At 42.7% G+C, this 14,973-nt stretch overlaps 1 protein-coding gene across 1 annotated transcript in view; it reads right to left on the bottom strand.

Moving 5' to 3' along the window:
• INPP4A (inositol polyphosphate-4-phosphatase type I A) overlaps positions 1–11,630 on the bottom strand; it is a 125,799-nt gene extending 114,169 nt beyond the window's left edge. The window contains exon 1 of the mRNA XM_082073198.1: positions 11,611–11,630. The gene's annotated coding sequence lies outside the window, so the exon portion shown is untranslated. The remainder of the gene's footprint in view (positions 1–11,610) is intronic.
• Between the last annotated feature and the right edge of the window lie 3,343 nt (positions 11,631–14,973).

Below are 14,973 nucleotides of genomic sequence, written 5' to 3'. Positions count from 1 at the left end.
GAACTAACACTTATATTTTCTTTTTTGGTCCCCAAGCTCTTGACACTTTTTAGGTGAACTGAAGCTCTCCTCCTTCCAGAGCCACATAACAGTACCCTCTCTAGAGGCACATGTCTTCGTGGGCTCTCCAATCTATCTGCTACATAATAAACCAGAAAAAGAACAAGAATATAGATGGATTTTTATCACTCCTTGCCTCCTTCCAATCCTTAGACACCACAGTTTAAACGAGATAAACTGTTTACAAGCTCTAATTTCTAAATCTCAGTGGGAGGTCCCAGATAGAAATAACTGGGGTAAACTGTGCTCTGAGAACATCAGAATGCTTCTGGAAGGGCACTCATCATGACAGGGAGCAGTACTGGCTACGGGAGCAGCCTGAAATCAAATGCTTCCCATGACCTGGTTTAAAATCTCCAGTTCAGAGACTTTGTAGCTCCTGATACTGCTCTGCTGCAGAAATGCCACAAACTGGACTTGTGCTTCACTAATTCCTCACTTTCTAAAAGTTCCAGTTAGATGAAATACATAGAGATACTGATGTCAGTATCCTGTGCATAATTTTGCACCATGAATCCATAAGAAAAAGAACTGTATACAATTACACAAACCCAGACATCTTTAGAAGCCCATATAAAAGTGAGTTTTGCCCATCCTCATAACCATCGTGAAGGGCCTCAGAGAAACTAAGAAACATGGAGATTTTGTGGAACCCCCAACAATTACTCCCACAGGAATCACTGTTCCTTCTGACTGTTGTACTAAAGTCTCACAATACTCAGCCTTTTCATGAAAACCTGAGGTCCCTGAAGTATGTATTACATGTACGAAAGACAAAACCTTTCACCCTACCAGTGTCAGAATCGAGCTTCCAAACACGCTGTGCAAGTCAACTTGTGCAGAGGGCAGGACACATATTAATTCTTCAGTACCATTCACAGGCACAAAACATTTAAAGACATGATGGTTTTCAGGAAGAACGGAATATGCTATTTTACTCAGTATTATTGAACAGGGACTATTGAAATTGGGTGCTATGCTAAAAGCTCCCAAAGGTGGGAGACAAATATGAAGTCTATCGCAAGAATTATTTCAATAACTCTCATAATTTTGAAGACTTTCTGTGATTTCCAAATGCTCACGGTTGATAATACTACTGCCACGTACATCCTCTGACATAATTTTTCAACTGTTGCATGTAAAAGTTAGGCCTCACAACCTTTTTTGTTCAAGAGAGAATTACTTAAGACTATTTTACTTGAGATGCGACCACCATGGATCCTCCTAGAAGAACCTTTCACTGGATCCTCAAAAACAGTTTCAAAGAACTATTTCCCTTCCCCCTTCTATGAACCTCATCTGTATAGCTCACCAGTTGCCCATCCAAAATGCAAGAAGTAGGATATGGGAGGGGGAAAAAGGTTTGCTCACAGCAAAATAGATTTTCACCCTCTGACTGAAAGCTCTCAGGAGGACCTTTGCAGAACTACTGTACCACTGTGTCTCTCTTCAGCCCCTGTCAGACATGGTGTGGAAGGGAAGACAGGTTCAAATAGCTCCTAAGGTGACCTATCCCACTCATATACATGTCAGTGGAGGGGACTATATCGTTTGCCTGCCTTCTTCACATAGCAGCAGATACTCCAGGAGCAAACACATTCCAGGGATTTTACCTCTCCAAAGCTGGACAGGAGATGTCCAAAGCAAGCCTGGACTGCTAAGCCAGATGGTACTACAACACTACTGCTGTTCCAAGGGTAAGAACTAACACATTACTTTTGGAGTTGCGGTACCCTGAATTAACTCTCAGATAAGGGAAACCAGTGCGAAAACTTGCTTTTGTTCCTCAGAGCAACAGAAGGTAAATAGGACAAGGAGGCAAGATGAGTGAACCACTGAAATAAAAAAATAAATAAATCTTCCTATACCATGCCTTTAGCTCATGAAACATCTATGAGACGGATGACATTTACATAACAAAACACTACAAGTTTTCACTGCTTTTCCTGAGAAGTGATATCTCACTAGAAGAACACTGATCCTCACAATTCGTTCCCCACATGCCTGCTTTCTGCTAGGACTGGAGAGCAGTGTTTTTGGAGCAGCTCTCAAAGTCTCCCTGTGCTTAGCAGCTAGTCTAATTGCTGAGCTACTTCTACACGGCAAAGCAGAAGCCTCCACTCCACCAGCATCCCAGAGCAAGTATCATCCTGCTGAGAACTAACAGGCATTATGCCCCCACTGAAAAGCACCACACAACAATACAAAGAGCCAACAGCGAGCCTGTGATGACTTCTAATGGCTTTATTTACACCCGGCCAGTCCATTTTTAGCAGCATGCTTGTTTTACCTGTGGCTTTTGAATAAAATTGCTCAGTTCACATCCCAGACTGAAGGGTGCTGAAATTCGCAGTTTCTGACAGCACCTGGATACTTACCATTCTCCTGTAACTGGGCTACTTATGCTATGGAACAGAACTGCTAAATATTTTATGTAGGCATGTTCATTCAATATATTTGTTAGATATTTACTCTAAAATTCTCTCAAAATTGAATACAGCACACATATCCAAAACTCTCATTTCAGATTCAACTCAATACAGGAACTTTCACATAGATCTCTTGACTCACTGTATTTTGCTGTGCTCTCTTTTTATAGAGTATATAATCTTCTGGTCATAACAGATTGCTTGCTCCCAGCTGGAAAGCCTCTTGGGAACACAGAACTGTAACCTACCATTAATATATTAAGTACAGAACATTTCAGACACCATGATGCAGAAATCACGAAGACAGAAAGCTAAGTGAGAAGTCGATGTAGAATTAAAAAGGCTTGTTCCATATCCATCTCTAGCTCAAGTGAAGCAGTAAACCCACAGTTCACATTGGAAGTCTGTGCCTCAGGCACTACTAGTGTAGCCATTAGTATTTCTAGCAGAAACATTTCTAAATGATATTTCTTGCAAAGGGTAATTTTACTAAAATATAGATTGGGTCAAACTAACCAGAAAAAAAAAACAAAAACAAAAACAAAAACAACAAAACAAAACGAACTATTATTGGATAATCTGTTCTTGACAAAAGAAACATGTTGTAGAAAACTTTCAATTAGAGCATATGTAGTTTTCTCAAGTCTTACAAATTTGGTAAGATGAAGTCTGTCTATTACTTGATGAAAAAAAAAAAAAAAAGTAATGCAGACAACTTAGATGGCAGCACACACATTTTGAGTTAGTGCTCAACAAATGCCTCCTCTCAGTTATTTGGGAAAGGTACTTTGCCTGGGGAGAGAAAGAGTTTTGGTATACATCAAAGCAAAGACGACCTTCAGCATTTCCATCATTCTTACCAAAAAGGGGAAGAGTAGGAAAGTTTCTGTTTACACTGAAATAAGTTCCTTGCTATGCAAGATTTCCCACATTTTCTAACAAACCAGTCATTTCCATGCCATCACTAGTCCCACGTTGTTTTAAAAATCTCTTATATGCCACCGCATGCCAAACATGCTGCTGTGCTGAGATACCTAGATTCACATGAAGAGAATGAACAGTTTGTAAAGCATTTTCCAATGCTTCACCTAGAGAAGAACAATCAGGTGGGATCAGGACCATCACCAGCCAAAAACATGGCTGCTCAACACCATTTCTTAAAAGACTTCTTTTTTCAGCTGCTAACATTTTTCCAAAGTGCGTGCACAGAAATTTTTCATGCTGAGTGTTTGCCTCACTGATTCTTAAAGAATAATCATTAGTTTCAGCTAAAACAATCTACTGCCAAGAGTAAGGGCTAAAGGAAAATTATTTTGCACAAATTTAAAAAACAACAAAAACTGACAGACTTTCTATCCTAATCCTTTTAAAAGTCACAGTAAACACAGATCCAGGAGAGATTCACTCACAACTAAAATCTCCAAAAACACTGAGTACCCTTGTTTTCCACAGGAGCTCTAACTGCACATGTAGTGCCCTACAGACAGGCACACCGATCCAGCCCAAGGGGTTCAGAAAACAGTTTGTTTTAATTATCATTCAACATCAGTTTGGCTGAACATTGAACTGGGCCAACAAAACTTGTATCTCTAAGACAAGCCTTCAGAAATAAGAGAGAAATACCAAATTCAAAAGAATGGGGAATAAAAAGCCCAAACCAAAGGAGCAGAAGTAGCAGATTTGAAGAGCAATACTGGAAAAGTTGAATTAAAAGATGAAGGTGTCAGAAAACCAGGACTGAGGTCTGGGCATAGAAAGAAGGTCAGAAATTACATGGCTGGGAGGAATCATTGCAATAAAGAGCTGGTGAGCAGGCAGGTATGGGCAGACCAACGAGACTGGAAAAGGAGCATAAGAAGGAAAACCAAAGGGGGCAGCCTAAGCTGGTGCAAGGAGGCTGGGAACCAGCTGTGGGGACAGGAGAGGTAGTGGACACAGACTTCAAGAGAGAACCAGCCTTCTTCAGCAGAAGGAATAAAGTATTGACTAGCTTGGGGTGTCTAACTCAAGACATCAAGATTCAACTTCGAAAGTATACAGTTTTTTACATATTGTATGCAGAAATAGCTGGGAGGGTTTAGCAGTTCTGTAAAACTGAAACTAGATCTTAAATCAGACACTCAAAAACCGAGAAATATTGTATTGACCAATGGCAAAAGGACGATTTTTAAAGACTTGCCTTGCACCACACAGGAACTGCGGGGAGTGGTAGGGTTGCGTTCCAGGCCTTTGGAAAGATGCAACTCTCAATTAGAAAACAACCTTGTCCTCCTCTTCCTTCAATCCCCTGCTTTGACCGCTATGCAACTTCCAATTTCTGCAACAAATAAAGCTATTACACTCACTGATGTCCTTTACTGTGCAGTTCATTCCCAAATTAGGCCCCTTCTGTGCATTAAATACAACACAGAAAAGCAGATCATCTAACTAAAGATTTTGCATAATTGGAACCCGTGAGGTCAAATCATGGTTACATGAATTGCTCTTTTAAGACCATTATTTTGTAAGCAGTGTAGGTCATTTGTGGTTTAAAATGTTGTCTTCATCCCTATAACTGTCTTGTTTGTATGAGGCAACATCGCCTTCCATTCAGCATGAAACCAACAATGCTGAACAATTCCCCCAACCCCAGAAATTATGACAGATGATCCAGCCACATTTTGGGAGCAAAAGTTATGATCACTAGAAAAACTCCAGGAGTGTGTTCATCCATGTTTCTAGAACTGGACAGCAGAGCAAGTTCATGAGTCCACGCAGAGTTAAGTGTCACACAACACTACCTCCTAGCTTCCAGCTGTGACACCAGCTTTTAAACATGGTTAGACATACATGACTTTTCTAAAACTGGAAGGCACAAGACACCCACAACAGAATTCTCTTGTGCAGATAATGACCATACAAAGCACCTGGGAAATGCTCTACAGCCTTCTGGACCTGGAAGGAAGACTTATCCCAGATCTTGTATTTTATATGTAGCACCTTCCACAAGACAATACACAAGCACCTTTTTTTAAACAAATACTGTAATGTTCAATAAATTCTGATTTTCACAGAACTGCTATCAGAATTAACAATGTTCTAATACTTACCCTTTATGGTAAAAATATAACAGAAAAATTGCACATAGAGGTCACCAAGTAGCTCTGGTGACAGAAGACATTACCACATTGCAGTTCAAGTTTACTGCCTCCCAAGCAAAGTCACTGGACCAGATCAAGTGAATACTCTTCAGAAATGTCAAACCAACAGTTTAAATTAAGCCACTGAACTTTGCACTAAAGTCGCTGAAGCGCAGTCACACATTTCGTTCCACCTGCCCTATTGTGGGATACAGTAATTTCCAGCCTAGTGAATGTAAAAGGTAGTTATAGGATCAAAAGAATTGCTAGTGGCAAGACAAAATGCAGCAAGACGTGCAGAGAAATTCAGGTGGGTAAGGGGTAAAAAAAGGGAAAAACAAAACATTTAGAGAGTCTATCAATAAATACTTTCTTCTGAGCAACACTAAAAACAAACAAACAAAAGAGAAGTTGTTTTTTGAAAGAGAACTCTGAAAAATTAGAGGCCTAGCAAACTATGAAAAACTATTCCCTTAACACTGGTCATCACAGAGAAAATGTAGAAAAAGAGCTGTAAAAACAACCAAGGAGACCCCAAACAGACAAGTATTTTTAATACACCTTATACAAAGCAATTTCATTCTCAAGTCTGATTATAACTCTCAAAGACTGGACAATTATTGAAAAATTCTCCTAAGGCCTGCATCCAAACTTCAGACTGCCAAGGGTTAAGACTTGAAACAAACACAAACCAGAATTCTAGAAAGATCCAATGCCTAACCCTAGCAGTAAGCCCAGCACTGTACTTTCCCCAACACAACAGATTTAACAGCAGACAATGAGTGGAAGAACAAATTCTCAGCAAATCCATTACCCTCCGGGCCTCCACTGTTAGCCAGAGTTTCTACCTTAGAGACTTGTCTTATTCATTACATGGCAAAACTCCAGGCATCATATTCTTTCTAAGCACGGTTTGTTTTGCTTGTATGTGCTTCTGCAGCTGGAAGGAAGTTACAGAAAACTCAGTGATATGGCAGGCTACCACCATGAAAAGAAGCTACTCGAGCAGAGAGTTAGTCTGGACTACTTAGCCTTGTAAAAAAGGAAGGAACGGTGCATGTGCAAAGGCACTCACAGACACTGGTTTTATTTGTAGAACTCTGTACAGTTTGCTATGCTGCAGTAAGGGTACCTTAACCATAAACTGCCTCAAGGAACTGATGTGTGCTGCTTCCATACATATATGCTTCCTATAACTAATCATATGGTGGAAAGAATATTTGTCCTTATAAAAGTTTAGGTAGGTGGTAAAATGTATTATTTTCTTCAGTAAGATGAAAACAGTCATGCTTCTGAGAGCACATGACCCCAACTTCTTTAAAGTATCTTATCTAGCAATGGGAGTTTGCAACATGTGCACCCTTCACCTGGCCTTTACCTGCAGGTTCTCAGTCAGAGTGGCACAGCCCCTCTCCCAGCATGCTCCAGTTGAGGATGCATCTGCCAGGGAAGCCCAGCTTCTCTCCAAGCACACCCCAGATGGAGCTACAGGTTCAGAATTCTGCCAGTTTCTTGCAGAAACTACAACTTTAAAGTGCTCCACTGGCAAACGCTATGAAACATGGATCAGAAACAAACTGTATGCATCTTTCTACCGCTCTCTCCTCTTTCCTTTATGGACCATCTACTTTCTCATCCCCCCTGCTCCTTTCCCTTCACTTTCCCCCTCTATATCCATGGTCCTTTCCTCCCATACTAGTCCCATTCACCTCGCTCAGTTATCTACTCCACAAAATCTGTTCTGTCTGCAACAACCTGGAAGAACAGAGCTGTATTTACAGAGCATAATCTCTCACACAACAGGCTCCTCTGTTAGCATGGCAGAGCACTAGGCCACAAACAAGATGCAGGCATTTGTGAGAAATGTAAGAACATCAAAAGGGTTACACTCTCATAAGCAGGCCAGGCCTACATATAGCAGTTCAAGAATCTCAGTGTATTTATGAATATAACCTGCTGATTTTATACAAGGTCTTAGCGATGACATGTACAGTGAGTACTTTTAGTGAATACAGGCACATATTTAAAAATCTTGGTTGCAGAGAAATCCTTTGGTCATGTATTACAAGCTGCACAAAAAGTCTCCTTTAACTAAGATCAAGATTTCAGCTTGCCTGGAGGTTAGGGGGAAAACTATGTTACCTTCTCTTATTTCATCAGGATGGTTTTAGCTAAGTTAGGACATACCTTGGTACTTCAGTTTCCCTATTTACTATTTATTGCATATCAGGTAAAAATATCATGAATTCAAGAAATTCACACTTGGTGGAAGTATAAACAGCCAGGGACAGCCTTTTTGCTGAGTGCATACACTTTACTGCTGCTTTCAAATGTTGTTTTCAGGAAGTGCTAACATATTTCTGCAGTGCTGGCACCTCCCTGTCCTCTGTGAGAGACAGAAAAGCGGCTGGTTCAACAGGCTGGCAGAAGCAGCAACAGAATGTCCACCTGTGCTGGCTGATGCAACGTGATTAACCTCATTTTCTGAAACAGGGAAAATACAGCAGTAACTGCCAGGGAAGTCTGGGGGGTTTGCCTTCCATTATCTCGTGCACACTTCCCTTACTGCGTGCCACACAGACCACAAAAGCCGTCTATGACCCTATCAGTCTCCTGTGCAGCCAAGGCACACGTCCTCCTCTCGGCCACGTCCTTAATTTACAAATTCTTCTGTTACTTTCCTTTCTTCACTCGGTCCATGCTTCATTCTCAGTCTGTTTTGCCATGGTTGTTTCCTGTCTTTGTCTTGTGTGCTGCCAATCTGCAGCGATGCTTCCCTTACAGTAGGCAGAACACTACGAGAACAGAATGTGGGAAGCAAAGGAAGAGAAGCTGTGGCAGCAGGAAGTGGCTGTGAGGCGGGAAAGGGAAATTTCTCTTTCTATCAGGACGCCAGAAAAATCAACTTAGTCTATAGTAAAGAGCTTATCATGTAAGGCTAAGCAGCAATAGGTGTAATTTAAACACATTTGAGGCTATGCCTGTCTGCCCTTCAGATGTGGATGAGGCAGATACACCCCAAAGCTTTCTTCTTCCAAGGCAAACATTTTTCCAACAACCTTTCTGCAAAGGATGTCTGCTTGAGATTTAGGTAGATAATCCAACAATAGAGAGGAAATTCAGTTTGTCAGAAAAGAAACAGGAAGGGAAGTGACAAGCAGAAGCAAAGAGCATGTAAGAGCTCTGAGCTCTGCTGTCTGTGTTATTTCACCTCCTATCTCTCAAGGACAACAAGTAAAGGTTTCAAACTTCATCTCCAAGTAAGGCAATCACTCTCCACATCCAGGCAAAAAATGGCGAAGTTTTTCCAACAAAGTAATGTACAAAGGGCATCCAAGAGGTATTAGTCTATCCTAAAGGTGCATCTTATGTACTAGCAATTAGGTAATTAAAATTTGCTATAACAAAGCACATGCCAGAAGACTGAATTAAATCTTAACAAGGAAACAAGAACCAAAAGGGCATTCTTTGCCTTCTTATTTTCCTTCCTAGTTCCAGTACAATAACACAGAGATTAAGTAGTCCAGAATGTACAGGAAACAGAGCAGCCATTTCTCCTAGCAGTCATTTCACTCCACAGGGAGAACCTCTTCCATTTAATACAGCACCTGTGTAACCAGACTGGACTTGAACAGGTCTAACAGATGCCTGAGAACATCCCAACCTTCAATACACCTGAGATCTTAAGACCAAAAATTCTACTGCCCTGTCTCAGCTGACAGCAGACAGAAGTTTCTGCAGAGGTGTGATCACTGCCTTCAGTAAGGGAGCCAAACACCCTCTGAAGATCACGTCTCCATTGCCATATTTTGGCAGGGCTCCTTGTTTCTCCACAGCTCTCCACAAGTTACCGCCTACTATAGATTAAGTTAAAATTTGCTCATATCAGATAAGTTAAATCACAGGCAAAGTTGTCATGTATCAAGAAAAATGCATACAGCCTCGATACGGATCCTTGAAAACAGCACTGAAATCATTATTTGCTAACAACTTGGTACTGCCAGCAAGGAGCAGTAAATAAATAAAAGAGGTCACATCCACTTCAGAGTTTAGAAAGTGCCAGATCTCCTAGATTTAAGAATACTAAATTTCAAATTATTGCCCAAATATATATGTTCCCCCTCATTTGCTCTCACCTACCACTCGCATTGAGAGTAAGAGAGACTTACGAAAAAGTTGGCAAGATATTGCATTCCCTGTGAGGGCACTCTGAGGTCCTAGAAGCAAGGTAGCCCACTGAATTTCAATCTGCAGCAGAAAAAACTTTACTAGTTTTTACATTAATAGCTCTTGAAAAAAGCATTAGCAAACAGTAGTTCTTCAAGGGGAAACAAATAATCTTGTTTCCAGGACAACAGGGTTCTTACTAGCTCATCTTCCTTGCTTTAGAGTTCGAGGACATGCAAACACACAAGAGCCTCTGCTTCTGTTGCTTAAAAAGTAACCCAGCAAGACTTTCCCCAGGTAACTCTCTGCTGGCAGTGTAGACAAGCTCAGTACTAGAGACTTCTGCAGAAAGAATTACACTGGCCTGCAGATGGAGAGCTACTGTCAACAGAGAGCCTGACTGTCCAGGCAAAAGCCCCTCAACCGTCTATACAGCACATGCAGTCCATGCTGAGCTTTGACCAGCATATATTGACTGTGCTCACTGTATAGGGCAAAATATATGCCACTGGGACAGATCTACAACTTCATTCTTAACACTACTCCGTCAAATCCACATGAAAGGGATTATGGTGCAGCAGTACTGCAAAGGCATTGCCACTACATTTCACAACCTTATTCTAGGTTAATAAGTGTGCAAAAATCTGAAATATGCACCGAACCAAACATTCAATCTTTTTCCTTTTAAGACTTCTCTACATGGGAAAAGAATAATAAAAGCTGGTCTGGAATAAACTAAGGGAGGTTAAATGTTTTTAAACATCCTATCACTTTCCACAGCGCACTCTGCTCACTAAGCTCTGCTGTTCAATCCCCATTCCCTGAACGACATTGCTGCTGAGAAAGCAGAGCCCACTGAAAAGCACAGGTGCACCAGGCATCATCAGAGAGCAATTGTGAAAGAAGCCTCTGATCTGCACTTTTTCAAACTCCTGCCAGCAACACTGAAGGGACAATCCCACCTCAGGACAGGGCCTCGGGCACACACAAGTGTTTCCGTGAGCCTTTTTGAGCACGAAAGCGTGCAGGTGTGGAGGGTGTAGTGCTACTCATGGTTCCAGCCACCCCACCTTGCCTTGGGGTCACCCTACCACCACCACAACAACCGCGGCAGATCAGAAATTTCTCAGGGACGCAGGGCCTGCTAGCCTGCTGTTCTACAAACCCACGCCGTGGCACAAAGCCATGAAAGAAGCGTCCAGGCTAATATCAAAAAGCACAGATCTCATAAAAATACCTGGGAACAGGAGCACACAGGAGTTTTCAAGCACCTCCTTGAATAAAAGATTAAAAGCAACATCATTGGGTTTTTTGACATCTCACTCTCACACGTCTTCCTGAGACAGCTGTTTCTACGCCCTTATTCACACACGGCAGCCCGGCACGGCTCACGTACACGCAGGACAAACCTCAATAAAAGCTAAACGCACAACAACCACCCCGGTAACGCCGTGAAACGCAGCAGCGCGCTGCAGATGACAACGACGACGACCGAAACCGCGGCACGAAGCAAACCCCCGGTGCCAGGGCCTCCCCAAGATGGGGTCGCCGGTGCGCGCCCGGGCCGCTCTCAGCGCCGGTTGGCGACTGCCCCCACCCCGCAACGGCCGCTCCAACGGCCGCCCGCTGCCACCGCTCCTGCGGCGGAGCGCCGCGCCCCCCCTCCGCACCTGACCCCGGAGCTGTCAGCGGCGCCTCCCGCCTCAGATGTACCAGACCCGCCGGGCCCAGCCCCCTCCCCGGCGGCGCACCTTCTCCCTTCAGCCCCTTCCTCGGAGCGCGGCAGGGCAGCTCCCCGGCTGCCCTCAGAGCCCGGCTGGGCGCCCCTCGCCTACCTCTGCAGCCCCGGCTCTCCCGCCACCGCCCCGCGCCAGCCGCCGGCCCCGCACCCCCAGGAGCTCCGGCGGCCCGGAGCCCGCCCGCTTGTGACGGCACCGGCGGCCCCGCCCCGCCGCTGGGCTCCGCCCCTGCGGCCGCCCGGCCCCGCGCTGCGGGAGGCGGGCAGGTGGGGAAGGAAAGGGACGGCAGGTAACGGGGAGGGAAGGCGCGGCCAAGCGTCTGCTTTCAACATGCCTCCGGTGAGCCGAGACTCGCCTCCCAGCCAGCAGCCTGTTTTTTCGTGCTCTGTCATCTCCGACTCCAAAGGATCCAAAAATACAGAAACTGGAATTCTCCCTTGTATCCCACCTGCAGCCAGGAATTGGGGATTTCGAGAAAAAAAAAATATCAGGGGGCTTAGAAATACCCACATCGCAGCTATGAAGTTTGGGCCAATTAATTTGACACCCGCATCTTTATGAGGAGTGGCTGAGGGAACTGGGGCTGTTCAGCCTGGAGAAAAGGAGGCTGAGGGGAGACCTTATCGCTCTCTGCAACTACCTGAAAGGAGGTTGTAGCATGGAGGGGGTTGGTCTCTTCTCCCAAGTAGCAAGTGACAGGACAAAAGGAAATGGCCTCAAGTTGTTCAGGGGAGGTTTAGATTGAATATTAGGAAAAAATTCTTCACGGAAAGGGTTGTTGGGCATTGGAACAGGCTGCCTGGGGAAGTGGTGGAGTCACCAGCCCTGGAGGGGTTTAAAAGGCATTTAGACGAGGTTCTTAGGGACATGGTTTAGTGCTAGAGTCAGGTTAATTGTTGGACTCGATGATCCTGAGGGTCTCTTCTAACCAAAATTATTCTATGATTCTATGTTTCTTCCATTCATCTTTACTCCTTGTCCAGGCTTCAGGTTGCTTGATAGTGGTTCAGCCAACTACATTTGTTGAAACTTGTATAGCTGAGTCTGAGCTCCATTTTTTAACCAATTTCTACACCACATGGCTATCACTGAAGGATTTAATCCATTCAGTGCAAAGTGTAATTTGAAAGAATGTAATAAGACATCACAATCCACCTCTGGCTCATTGTATTATTTTTGGAGGGTGTGCAAATGCCACGAAGAAGACAGGTTACTCACAAGGAGCCCTGTGGGAACTCCCAGGACGCACATGAAGGGCTCCTGCACACAGGAAACATGCTGAAGGGGGAAAATGGTGAGACACACAGACACACTTGTCTGGATGCATCCAGCCAACTGTGCATGATCTGCAGAGGGCCGCTGCCAACTACTCGTTCAGTCAGTCCCAACACCACTCTACTGTAAGAATTTTAATTTGCCTGCTGCAGTTCCCTGGTGCTGGAAGCTGCCAGCTCAAGTCCTCAGTATGATCTGAATCTGGATAGAGAAGGCAGGAGATGCAGCTTGAATTCTTCATTTTTCTCCACCTGTCAGTGGTGAAATTCCATTTTTAGCTGTGTGACAGGATTGAACCAAGCCCTTCCATTAAAGAAAAAAAGAATTTACAAAGGAGAGCTTATTTTCAATGCCTAGTCAAACATGATTTTTAACATTTGTCTTTGGTCACAGTTTAGTACAAAGCTGATGAACCATGCCACATTTTTTAAACAAAAAGAAGACGGAAAATAGGAGTTCCTTTGCATATCATGCAGCTTCAAGCCATCCTCTCATAAAAATATTAAATATATTTGGCTAGGACAGGCTATAAAGCAAGTAGATATTGTCAGAAGGTGAATACAGAGGTCAACAGGGTTAAGAAGCACAAACCACTGCAGTTTATTTGTAGCTGATCACAGTTTTAATCATCATCAATTGAAATACAACCTTTTAAAAACAGAAGGCTTGGACAGCTCCCCACCAAGGATTCTGGAAGAATGGCATTTACTACTGATGTTCACTTAGCATCAGTAAATCGAAACAACACTAAAACTCAACAGACCAGAAGGGCACTTGTGTTAAAAGTTGAAAGTGGACAAGGAGAACCACCTTGTTACTTATTGGCAATGCAGCCTTAATTGCCAAGGGCAAAATAAGAGGAAAGCCAGCAGGGTAGGAATGGATAGCGCAGGCAGGTTTTTAATTTACTTTTTTTTTTTTCAAGATTACAATTTCTTTGATTAAGAAAACCTAAGTAACAAACCTCAAAAACTCATTGTCAGAGGGGAGTTGTATTTGAGCAGAGAGCTGCCCTAGGACCATTACCAGGTTTAACACCATTCAACATGTTCCTCAAAGATACACAAACTCATTGATGATTATATTTGAGGACAACACAACCACTGCCACTATGGTAAACAAAAGAACTGGGACATCATGTAAGAGTTATGGAACAGCTGATAAAGCAAATTGTTCCAATTTTTTTTTTTTTCTAATATCCAAATCTCAGGTTGTACATCTGGGAAAAGAATAAAAAGTTACACCTTGAAACTGGGAAAACAGCAGAAAACAGACTCTAAAAAAGGTATCAGGGTCATAAAAGACAAGGAAATAAACATGATATCCCAACTTAACACTGTGACAAAATGTGACAAGTATCTTGGAAGCACAATCCACAGTGCACAAAGAAAGGAGAGGGGATTTTACCTCTATATAGATCACTGAAAAAACCTGTAACAGGGCTTTATCTCCTTCTTAAAAGATTATGAATTTGTGTGAGAGGACTAAGGAAGACAGACATAACACAAGATTTTAGGACATCATGCATTTCATCAAAAAACAGTGAGTGGTTTTATAGTTTTAAATGCATTCCCAGCAAGAAAAAACAAGGTACTACTGACCTCTTTTGCAGAGCAATCCCCTTCCCTTTTCTTGTAAGTGGAAGCTGAAGCCAAATTCTAATCACAAGACAGACGTGCACTTTTAAGAAAGTGATTACTATCGAATGAAGACAGAGATAACATTTTATGCCTTTTTACAAGAGTCAATGTTTTTCTCTAGCATGAATACTTCACAGGAGGTCAGACTAGCTGTCTGTCAAGACTTGCCCCACCAAAAAAAGCCTTAAAATTCCTGCCATAATTTTGACTAGAAAAATTCTATATTCCTCATGCTTCACAATAATAAAGGACAACACAATACCATTTTACAGTAGCACAATTTATCATTGGATCTTATGAATTACAAGCCAATTTCTATATTCAGTATTTTTTTCCCTAGCTCCTTTTAAAGTAATAGCAGCAATATTGCAAAAATACTTTCAGATATCTTGTTCTGAGTCACAGAGATTTGCTTGTATCATTTCCTCCGTTACTAAAAAGCTTTAAGAAATTATTCTCTTCCATTTCACTGCAGCCCATTAATACCTACAGACAAAGAAATAATATGGCACATGAAAGCTTTCATCAGGACAAAAAAACCTCA

This window comes from Streptopelia decaocto (genome assembly GCF_964273445.1).
Source record: "Streptopelia decaocto genome assembly, chromosome: 1".
Taxonomy (NCBI): domain Eukaryota; kingdom Metazoa; phylum Chordata; class Aves; order Columbiformes; family Columbidae; genus Streptopelia; species Streptopelia decaocto.
This window is presented reverse-complemented; position numbering and strand designations above follow the sequence as displayed.